This window comes from Epargyreus clarus, unplaced genomic scaffold, assembly GCF_041222505.1.
Source record: "Epargyreus clarus isolate Ecla_fem2 unplaced genomic scaffold, WU_Ecla_fem_2.2 ptg000032l, whole genome shotgun sequence".
Taxonomy (NCBI): Eukaryota; Metazoa; Arthropoda; class Insecta; order Lepidoptera; family Hesperiidae; genus Epargyreus; species Epargyreus clarus.
In genome coordinates, this window is record NW_027332237.1 from 2,033,108 (window position 1) to 2,045,410 (window position 12,303).

The 12,303-nt window shown below is 39.0% G+C and overlaps 1 protein-coding gene across 1 annotated transcript in view; it reads left to right on the forward strand.

The window, feature by feature from the left end:
* The window catches only part of homer (protein), a 56,273-nt gene that overhangs the window by 34,777 nt on the left and 9,193 nt on the right, over positions 1–12,303 (forward strand). The gene's annotated exons all lie outside the window — the stretch shown is intronic.

The window sequence follows — 12,303 nt, forward strand, 5'->3', positions numbered from 1 at the left end:
ATGGACACACACATAGACAAATACACAAACACCCAGACCCAGGAACAGATATCTAAATTCATCATTTAAATATCTGTCTGGCCGGGGATCGAACCCGGGACCCTTTGCGCGTATGAGTTGTATGTATAAACCGTGGTCATTGCCGCACCATACAAATCGGGGGTTCTATTTGAAAACGATCACATAAGCGGACTTCTGATCTAAGATGTTCGCCTCATATGTCATATGAGTCAGTTGGCATCCACGGCCTTCCACTGAAACGCAAGAACTGCTCCATAAAATTAAAAATGCACGCCTGATGATGGCACGCCTTTGTAGCACATTCCGCTTTGGAGCTCTTATAGTTCCGACGTTATTGAGTGTAGACTAGTCGATACCTACTTACAATTTTAAGAAATAAGTTATGAAGGAGAATGTTTTATCTCAATCGCCGCCGTTGCCGTAAGCTTATAAAAATGTCCTCGGAATTTTCACAACATGAAAATGTCGGGATAATCTTTTGGCAATGCATTCGACACGTTCAATGTACCCGACTACACCCCACCATCCCCCTCATCCCCCTGTCACCTCCTTACCCAAGTCCTCATGCTTGCCAAACTTAAACAAACCGTTACAAATTCAAACGTGAGGATGGAGAGTTTGACTTGGTTCGTGTAGGTTTGCAAACGCTAAAAAAACAGTGTTTTAGAAAATCAAAGGGAATTTGCCGCAAGGACTTGCAATGCATGCACACGATTGTGCGTTTGAAGCGTAATTTTTTTATGATACGAAGAGTAACAGACGAGCATGTAGTCCACATGATGGTAAGTGGCAACTGCCGCTTAAGAACATCTGTAATCAGCCCCTGATATGATTATATCTCTATCTGAGGTCGACCACAGACGCGCCGCTACCCCTGAGGACGACGCCGGAACATCTCGGAAAAGTATATCTCTCTTACCACACCCTTCAAACCGGAGTCGAACCCCAAAGGGTTCTACCACCTTCAAAAATACGCTTAACAATTGCGAAGCGTGCGGTTACAACATAATATACTCATATCTATACTAATATTATAAAGAGGAAAACGTTGTTTGTTTGTTTGATTGTAATGAATAGGCTCGAAAACTACTGGAACAATTTTAAAAATTCTTTCACCATTCGAAAGCTACATTATCCACGAGTAACATAGGCTAGGCTATATTTTATATGAAATATATTTGATAAATAGATTTTGAGGCGGTACCAATCCACGGCCCGGATTTGTACAAAGTTTGCCGGGTCAGCTAGTCTTTAAATAATTTTCCCTTGTTCCTTTTTATTTTATATCTTTAAACAATATTGCCGTTTGTTTGTAAAATGACGATGAATATTTTATGGAATACTCAATGTTATTGCACTCGACACGTTCAATGTACACAACCACTCCCCTGTGTCCCCCTTTCACCCTCTTATATATTCATATCTTTAAACAGTATTGTTGTTTGATCTCAGATCGCTATTTGAATATGTTTTGAGGTAATTTAGCTTTGATCTTTTGAGGGTGGCAGAACCTTTTGTGGGTCGACTCCGGAAGCACCATCGTCGTACCTGTTTCTGTCTAATAACAGCAGTCTTCAGCGCTGCTGTGTTATGCATGGAAGAGTGTGGGTAAGGAAGGCATATTTTACGAGGCGTTCCAATTTAGTCTTCAGGAGTAGAGAAGCATCTGTGGCCGATCTCATGCAGGGCTTATCTTATTTAGGGTTGACACATGTCCATGGCGGCAGTAGCTACTTTCTATCAAATGGAGTGCATGCTCTTGAAGGTGGTAGAATCCTTTGTGGTACGACTCCGGCGGCACCACCGCCGCACCTACTTCTGCCTCATAACAGCATTGTTAACGCTGCTGTGTTCTGGTTTGAAGGGTATAGTAAAGGAGACATACTTTTCCGAGGCGTTTCAGCTTAAACCTCAGAGGTAGCGGCGTATCTGTGGCCGACCTCAGGTAGCGATCTAATCCTATCTGGGGTTTATTACAGATGTCCAAAGGCGGCAGTAGCTACTTACCATCAGGTGGACTGCATGCTCCTCTGCTACTTCTATATTATTAAAGAGGTAAAAAGTTGCTCAAATATAACTACAATCAAAGATTTCGCAATTTATCCCACATTTTTATTCTGATTACAGTTTAAATTATCTGTCCGCATATTTGTAACATTACGAGTGGTTTAACGATACACGATAATTTTATTGCAATAGCACTTGCATTCCACATTTATTGATACATTTGTAATAATCACTTTGTATAATGAAATAATCACTTGTGTTCACGTAATTCATCCACTTCATACCGCCATTAATCACTCGGGGCAACGTTCTTTCATCCAGAAATAAAAGTTGAATTGTGTTGTGTTGTGTCTGATGGTCCATGTGGCGTAGTGGTTGGCCTGATATGCAAACGGACCGGGTTCGATACCGATCATGTAGACGTCTATATGATAGATTTAGGCTTGATTTGGATGTTTGTGTGCTTGGTTTTGTCGTTGTCTCCACGGGATTTGGGGAAATGTTATGAGTCGAAATTCTACCAAGATAAGTAAAATCGGGCGTGGTCGCATGTGATGGGTGACCGTTGGTGGTGACATTAGCTTCGAAATGCATGGTAAGCCGTTTCGGTTGTGTAAGGCCCGTGTCAGATACAGGCCGTGTATTCTGGTTTGAAGGATGTGGTGAAAGGCATTCTTATTGGAGTCGTTCCAACTTAGTCCTTATGGGTAGCAACACACTTGTGATCTACATCTTAATCTTATCTGGGGTTAGTTACAGATATTCATGGGTAGCAGTTGTCACTTATCGCCAGAAGGACTGCATGCTCAGACTTATCCGAAGCGTTCCAAATTAGAGCAGAGGTAGCAACACAACATGTAGTCTTCCTCTTAATTATGATTAATCTTAATCTAAAATCTAAATTCATCTTATCTGCGGTTGATTGCAGGGGGGTTACTACCATCTCATAAAACAATATTATTTTAATCATATTTTAACTTTTTTGCAGAAATTTAACTTTTTAAGCAAAATATGACAATTTCAGTTGGTTTTATACAATTGATAAGCGAAAAAATAATAAGGGTTTTAGTTTGTTCAACTGTGTATGACGGAATATTTTACTGTTTTAAGGAGGCAATAAAACTTTCCTGAACTATGATGGTCTTTAAAAGATGGTGGTAGGCCCCCAGGTGTCCATAAGCGACTGTTGCGACTTACCATCAGGTGGACTGCATGCTCGCAGTACCGCTCGATCGCCGTCAGAGCAATACCGTGTTTGTTTACTCTTACATTATTTTGCTTTAAAAATAGCGTAAAGTACAGTTGTATAGATAAAAGTTATATAGTTTTGTAGCTAGAAAAAAACAGTATTTGGTGCAATTTGTTTGGTGCGAATCGGTGAAGAATCAGTGGTGATATAAGCAAAAACATTTTTAAATATTTCATAACCGTTCGAAGACCTGACCTATCCCAACCCGCAGTTCTCTCGCATCGTATGCATCGGGTCAATGACCGGCAACGGATGAATCACGCACTGCACTTCACGCAACACTATTGACCACTAAAACAACGAGTATAAAGTGCACTTTTTTACTAACGCTTTACGCTTCACGCGCTTTCTTACTATTGACGGAACTATTCAACATGAGTAATTGCGCTATTTGTCTTGCTTTTATTTCGCATGACGATGGGCTGCATTGCATGGCTGGCAAATGCAATAATATGTACCATCCTACATGTGTGGGCGAGGTGAACCCAGGTAAGAAATTCTGGTTATGCCCCGAATGCCGCAATGCTTCTAATATCACTCACCGTAGAAAGCTGGCAGCGAATGATATTACGCCGGAATTAACCGAAGAAAGTCAAGCTTCTACGGCTATGCACTGTTTGATGCAAGAGATTACGTCGCTGAGGCAACTTCTTCAAAATTCCGTCTCAGTTATACAGAACAACGAGACCAGAATTAACCACTATATGGCACAAATAGAGTTGCTACATGGCAAACTGGCACACTATGAAATAGCCAATGCGGCACTTACCGCGGAACTTAAACAGTGTGTAGCCAAAGTTGAGCGGATTAGTAGCGAAATTAAGCTTCCTCAAAATGCTTATGTCGGGCACGAAAACGAAGGATTATCTTCTATTATTGAGTCACCCGATACGGAAAATGAGAGCACTAGACAAGAAGTCGCCGAGGCACCTATATCGGAGGTTCAGCCAACGCAAAGCACTAAAACTGTCTCGTCTCGCCCTAAACGCACGCAAAAGCCGAAATTGGTGAGTGAACCATCGTCTAAGCAACCGAATAGCACAAAAGAAACAGATGAGACGAGGGATCACTTAAATCAACTGAAGGTAGCGTGGACAGAGGTTAAGTCGAAGGGCCGACGACAAACTTCTTTGTGCGGCAAAGCTGGTCCCGCCGTAACTACCTTAAAGGCGGTCGAACCACGCAAACATTTTCACTTGTGGAATATGGAATCCAGTGCTGATGACATCAAGATGTACCTAAGCCGAATTTGCCCTAATGGAACGTGTACAGTGGAGGAGCTTAAGGCGAAGGGTAATTACCGATCATATAAGGTAGGTGTTCCAGTACCTTATTACGAGACCTGCTTTTCTGTTGACGTTTGGCCAGTGAACGCAAGAATAAAGGCATGGGTAAACCTTCACAGACCGATTGGTAACCGGGTACCACCAAAAAATAACCAGCCCTTTCGTGACATCCCAAGCACCCAATAAGGTCAATGTCAGGTTGAGCTTTCTATATCAAAATGTCCGTGGTCTTAAAAGTAAACTTCGAGTGTGGCGCAACCACCTAGCAACTCTGGAGCATAGCTTAGTGGCCGCCACAGAAACGTTCCTCGACAACTCCGTAAGTGACTCGGAAGTGAGCACTGGTAATTGGTCCGTGTTGCGCCGTGACAGACACACGCCGTGCGGTGGCGTCCTGCTCGCCGCGTGCGCTAATATAGTCATACGCCGTCAGCGTAAGCTTGAAACAGAACACGGCGAAGATCTTTGGGCAGTTTTTACATGTCATTCTCGTGCCTTCTATGTATGCGTTGTTTACATCAAGCCTAGCGCAACTGACGAAGATTACATGGTTTGGTTCACTACGGTAGAAAGACATATACATGAACTGAGTGGTGAAGTAATTATACTTGGGGACATTAACCTAAACCGTGCATCGTTAAATGTTAAAAAATATTATTGTTATTTTTTGGCGATTTGTAATCTTACTGAGAAAAATTATGTTTTCAATGATTATGGTGGTAAGCTTGACGTTGTATTAGTTCGGGAGAGTGCCGATATACGAGATGTAGTGGTTACTTGCACATCGGGATTAGTTCCCATCGACGTTTATCACCCGGCTTTGGATATTGAAGTCAATTTAAAAGTAGTTCGCACTTGCGAAGTTATTCCCCCCAGCAACATTAGTTCAGTGAAGGATTGGAATTTTAACAAGTGCGACTATGCTAAGTTGTATGGTTTGCTTTTGTGTGTCTCTTGGGACAAAGTCCTTAATGCAAACGATACAATAACAGCATTACACCATTTTTATGACATCCTATATAACTTATTCGAGTTATGTGTGCCTAAAAAACTTCGTAAGAAAGATGCAGTAAACCGGTACCCGGTCTGGTTTACATCGGATATCATCCATGATGTAAAGCGTAAGCTGAACCTGCATAGGTCTTGGAAACGCAATAAATGTGACGACACTTACAGGCCTTTTCAAGCAATAAGAGAATCCTTGAAACATAGAGTTGCACTTGCTTATGCTTCCTATTTGAAACAAACGGAGAATAACTTAAAAAGTAATCCTCGCGATTTCTGGCGGTATATTAATAGCCTGCGATCCAAGGGGGGGTTCGAGCCGGAAATTAATTATCAGGGTGAATCTTTCTCGGGAGTCGCAGCAGCCGAAGCTTTTGCGCGGTTTTTTGCTAGTGTTTTTTCTCCAAACATACCACGTTTAGATCATACATTGGCGCAGTCAGAAGATTTAAAAAGTAATAGCGATTACATAAACATATTTAATTTTAACATTTCTGATGTAACGTACGGCATAAACAAATTAAAAGTGAATAGCTCTATTGGACCGGACTTTATACCTCCCATACTTCTAAAAAACGTAAAAAATATTATTTGTTTTCCTTTGTGTCACATTTTTAACGTCGCTTTAAAAACTGGTATTTATCCTCACCTGTGGAAGATATCAAGAGTTTCGCCAATACCGAAAACATCTAATAAATCAGCTGTTGAGGAATACCGACCGATTGCAATTCTTTCTTCTCCTGCCAAAGTTTTCGAAAACGTGCTACACCGTTACATCTATTCGCAAGTTGAAAAACATTTGTCGAATTTCCAACACGGCTTCAGGGCAAAACGCTCTGTCAACAGTAACCTTTTAACGATTGCGAACTATATTTCAGCACATTTGGACTACGGTCATCAAGTAGACGTACTGTACTTTGATTTTAAAAAGGCATTTGATAGAGTCGATAATGACGTATTGCTTGCAAAACTGTGTAATATCGGATTCGCTCCTGGACTCCTGAGACTACTCGCTGATTATTTGCGTGACCGCCAACAATACGTTAAATTGGGTATCTACGAGTCATCCCCATACCACACACGTTCGGGAGTGAGTCAGGGGTCGATACTAGGGCCCTTGCTTTTCCTCCTGATGATAAATGACCTACCGGACGTTGTTGCGCACTCAAAGTGTCTTCTGTATGCGGATGATCTTAAACTGTACGCAGAGATACGATCGGAAGCTGATTGTTTGTTACTTCAGGAGGATGTTCGTGCGGTGCATGAGTGGAGCACAGTAAATAAAATGGAATTCAATCTTTCCAAATGTTATGTTATGACTTTTGGTCGAATGTTGCGTCCGATTATCTTTAATTATAAAATTGGCACCACTATCATGCCAAGAACCATATCGATGAAGGATCTGGGTGTAACATTCGATCAAAAGTTGACATTCCATGAGCACATTGTGCTTATTGCAAAGGAATCTTTCCAACGGTTAGGTTTTGTTCTAAGAAACTCGCGTGAATTTAAATCTGATCAGGTAGCTCGTCTGTTATTTAATGCACTAGTACGCAGTAAATTGGAAGCCAGTTCTTGCGTTTGGAATCCTCACGAGTCTTTCTACGAGCTACTACTTGAGAAGGTTCAGAAAGCATTTCTAAGATACCTTTACACACGTAAGTTTGGATACTACCCATTCATGTACCCCACGGCATTCCTCCTGGGATGTCTTGGCTATAGCTCGCTTAAGACCAGAAGAGCGAACGATCAATTAATAACTGCATTCAAAATCTACAGAGGGATGATCGATGCTCCTGATTTACTAAGTGAGTTGGTTCAACTTTTCGCCCCAAACAATTACTGCCGGTGCCGTAAGCACGAATTACTTGTGGTTCCATTTAGCAGAACAGTTGGGCGCGCAAATTCACCGATACCTCGTATTCTCTCAGCTATCGGCGCTCTCCTAAAAGCTTTTCCTGACTTTGATATTTTTGCGGATTCATGGCAAAACGTGTTAAAAGTGTGTCTAAAGCACACTGACAAATAATATTGATTTTTTATTTTATTTTTTTTTTCTTCTATTTTGACATCGACAGTTATCATTTAATGTTCATCTTAAATTGTATTTTTTTTTTGTATTCTGTTTTTTTTTTTCTTTTTTTTTTAAATATAATTATTAGAATTTTGAATAATCATGGAAACAATGTAACATTTTATACTTAACTATTGTATTTTCATAACTTGTCTCTTATCATCATTGACATTATTTTTTTTTATTTATTATTATTATTATTATTTTTTTTTTTTTTTTTTATTATTATTATAATCAACATCGACATTGTGAAATGATGTAATTTATTTTATCTGTCTATTGAAATTTATTATTTATAATGATTGTTAATAAGTGTAATTGGTGCATAACCGTTCTTCTTAACATTAAACAATAAAATAAATAAAATGCTCGTTTATTACATCAACATTATAAAACGGGAGACATACTTTTCCGAGGCGTTCCAGCTTAGTCCTCAGGGGTAGCGGCGCATCTGTGGCCGACCTCAGGTAGGAATATGTAATCCTATCTGGGGTTGATTACAGATGTCCATTGGCGGCAGTAGCCACTTACCATCAGGTGGATTGCATACTCGTCTGCTACTCCTATATTATAAAAAAAAAGAATAGAATCATATTTCATTAATTGAAGCCTTGTTTTAATACACAAATATGTCATCGCGATTGGTAAGTGGTACGCGTGAGTTGAATTGCTAATTAACTAGTAGGAAATTGTAAAAACACGACAAAAAGCTGAATACGTCTTTGTTGTAGATTCTATTGAAGTAGGAATTCCTATTTATTTGGGCTTCTTTTGTGTGATACTGAAGTGGTAAAAGTATGGAGTCCACCTGATGGTAGGTGGTCGCTGCCGCTCATGGACATCCGTAACCAACGTCTTATAGAAGAGGGTTCTACCTGAAGAACTCTTCAGGGTATCCAGAATCAAATTAATTATTCCTTGTTTTAATGGTGAAGGAAGACATCATAAGGAAGCCGACACCTTGACAGTGCTATATTAAAAAAGAAGTTCTTAAATGTGTGTGAATTCTACCGATTCGCACTAGGCTAGCAAGGAAGGCTATGGCCTAAATCCATCTCACTATGATGGAGACCTGTACCCTTAGTATGGGCTTTTACTTTTTTACAAAAAAGAAAAACAAAAACAGTCATTTTTGTGAAGCTGTGTTATCAATGGAGCAGTAAAGGGTTGACGATGGCTCTACCGTCAAGAAATCTATACAAATAAATAAATTGAAGTGCCTGCTTGCAAAATAACAGGTTTTTACTTAATGCATATGAAATGAAAAAAAAATTGTACTTTTGTCTGTCAAGATCAGCCATTCCGGCAAATTCTCGAAATGGCTAGACCGATTTTGAGGGGAATTTTACTGGCAGTTAGCTGATGTTAAACAAGGAATAACTAAGGCTTTTATTTAAAAAAAATATGGGGGTTACGAATTTTAGATAAGGTCACGTGTCCTGCGAATTTAACATTTTTTTACCCATATAAAGAATAAAGAAGTTTTCACTAGAAAAAAACAGAAACCATGATATCTCTACATTATTTACTATTTATATACTTTTAACGCGGATGAAACAAGGGGCACAGCTCTTAAGGAATATTTATAAGGAGTAAAAGAATAAGAGGATATAAGAACGAACGATGTTGTAAACGGGGCAAGCGCATCGGCGTAAAAACAGAAGAGATATAATTTCGCATAAACGTAACTGTATGTTATTACGGACGTAATTCACTTTACGTGCGTGACACGCGAATTATATTATTATTGGTGATTTTAAGGGTTGCGACGAAACGTAAATATTTTCATGCGGAGAGATAAACTTTCGTAAAAAAATGGAAAAATAAAATTACAAGAATTTTTTTTCAATGACTTGTATGTAATATTTTCGAGGAAATATTTACTTATAAGAGATTATTATGATGTGTTTATTTATCTATATGGTACAACTACATGACCTTATTAGAACAAACAATTTGTATACAGAACAATTTGATACAGGGGACAATTTTTAAAGGAACAATAAACGGTTTATGAACTTAAATGTAAATCGTATATAAAGTAGAACGAATTCAGTATCAGTACAATGAAAAAAAAAGATACGTAAAGTGTTGTATAGTTTTAAGTCCAGACGTTTTCTTTTGGGACGTCGGATAGGAAATAAAATAGTATGTTTTTATTAAAGGTGACAACCCTGATATCCATCCATAGCACCTATGTTATCGTCGTTTGAGTTGCGATGTTGCAGTGACAATCATTTTATTGGCTCTATAAAATCCTTCAGTGAGGTTGCAATGTCTAAAGGTACTACTACTAGAAACTTTCGGAAATGACGCGCGATTCGCAACAAAACAGAAGATATCGCGAAAGTGATCGTTACGCACAATATGGATGTTACGAAAATGCACTTGAAATATTTTGAATCTTGTTGATTGACTTGCATGACGCATTGGCTATGATACTCATATAGTTACTAGTGTTTTTTTATAGTAGCAGACGAGCATGCAAATAGGTAAAACATAGAACTCCGGTTGCGTTCCTCTGGAGATCCCGGAGTTCTTTACGCAGCGCCGAGGACGGCCACCGGGGGGGTTTTAGTGCGGTAAGAATCCCACATAACCCCGTGCCGCTCCCACGGCATAGGGTACCTTTTGAAGGTTTCCCACTCCACTACCACTACCTGATCGTAAATGGCTACTGCCGCGCATGGACATCTGTAATGAACCCCAGATAGGATTAGATATTCCTACCTGAGTTCGGCCACAGATACGCCGCTACCCCTGTGGACTAAGCTGGAACGCCTCGGAAAAGTATGTCTCCCTTACCACACCCAAACCAGAACATAGTAACGTTTAATACTGCTGTTATGAGGCAGAAATAGGTGCGAGTATCTGAGTTCTGAGTACTACGCAAAATTTCTCGTGTCTTTCTTTCACCACGCCCTTAAAGGGTTGATCCTAATTCAGATAGTACAATTAAATGATGAAATCAGAAATACGTACTGGGTCTAGGTGTTTGTGTACTCACTCTTTTTGTGTTCATCGCACCTACGACGGCCGGAGTCCTTCTAGGGGATCATGCGGTTCGCTTTTTGTTTCTCTCTATATTTTTTCCAGTTTTAATCCCAAAAGGGCTTTCAGTTTTTACTGAAGTGTGCTGAAGCTTTTCGGATATTTATTTGCTTGTATGTTGTAGAATATGTCTGGATTTTAAAAGTTTTTTTTTTAAATCTGAAGTGCCTTAGACGTGAGAATATTATTTTCACGTCTAAGTATTTTGTTACATAATATGTATAACGTTTTATAACACATGCAATAAATTAGTTTACTTGATGATAAGTGTAGCTTATGGATATTTATAATTAATCTCAAATAGCACATAAGTTCTACCTAAGGTCGGCCAAAGTTGCGTTGCTATATCTGATTACTTTTTGGAGAACCTTATACATATAAGTGTCTCTCCGTCCGTATAATCGTTGTCATTAGGAGGTATGTGTGTATAGCTGGTGTAGTGGTGTCTCTGGAGTCGAACCCTAAAGAGTCCTATCACTCGTTTAATTTTTAATTTCATAACATAATTTCTATGAGCGATGGCCAATCGAACTTTGAATAAGTTAGAATAATTACATGGCTCCGGTTGAACGCGCTTCAATTATTACCGCTTCATTGTGACTACATATCAGTCGGTTATTTATCGTTCTAATCAAACCACCGGTACGGAACGGTAAAATGATCCTTCCTCAATTTAAACTCATATGCATATTAAATATATTTATGGTAACGTATTAATTTTCTAATGCAATTTGCGCACCTGCTTTGCGTAAAGAAAGTTTTTTTTTTTTAAATTAGGAGTTGTTATGTTTAGTTTTAGGGTTCCGCACTCAAATGGTAAAAAACGGGTGTCTATTATTAAGCATCTGCGGTCCGTAGATTATTATTGTGATCACAATTAGGCAGGTACTATAAAATACCCTTTTAAAATATAATGTTATATAAATATTTTATTGACATTCTTATTCTTATTTCATCTTCTTTTTCGTATTCTTAGAATATCCTTTAATTTGATACATAACATAAATTTGAGACGTATATAAAAAATAACAGATCCGCCATCTTAGGGCGTCCGCCATATTGGTTTTAGTAAGGCGTTATAAAGCTAATCATGTATTATCATCCAAACCAAATATGTACCTTTGTTAAAATTTTACATAATTTTAGCTCAATTGGTTCAGCTTAACTGATTTAAAATTAAGTACGAACTAACTAGCAAAAGCCTGTAAAAAGATTTTCTTCTCTCGAATGGAGTATTTTTATTTTATTTCTTACTAGTGGATATAAATATCGTACCGATAGACACAGATACATAGTAATGTCCGTATGGAGTAAATGTCATGTCAATTCAGGTGACAATATTGACGGAGCGGCTACGGGCGTCGGTATAGGTGTAAACAGATCCATTTATAGTCCCAATTTATACACGAAAATAAGATTTATGGTACAACCCATCGCGGTTCGACTACAAAGGCACCATCGCCACACCTACGAGGGTGCGTTTTTAAGTCCGCGGAATGGCAGGGTTGGAGGGGGGATAGCGGGCTCGTTAAGGGCGGTACGTGTTAAGTGACTCATAAATAGTATAAATATAAAGTTTTATCACAATTGCATCATTAGTTTTAAAACTA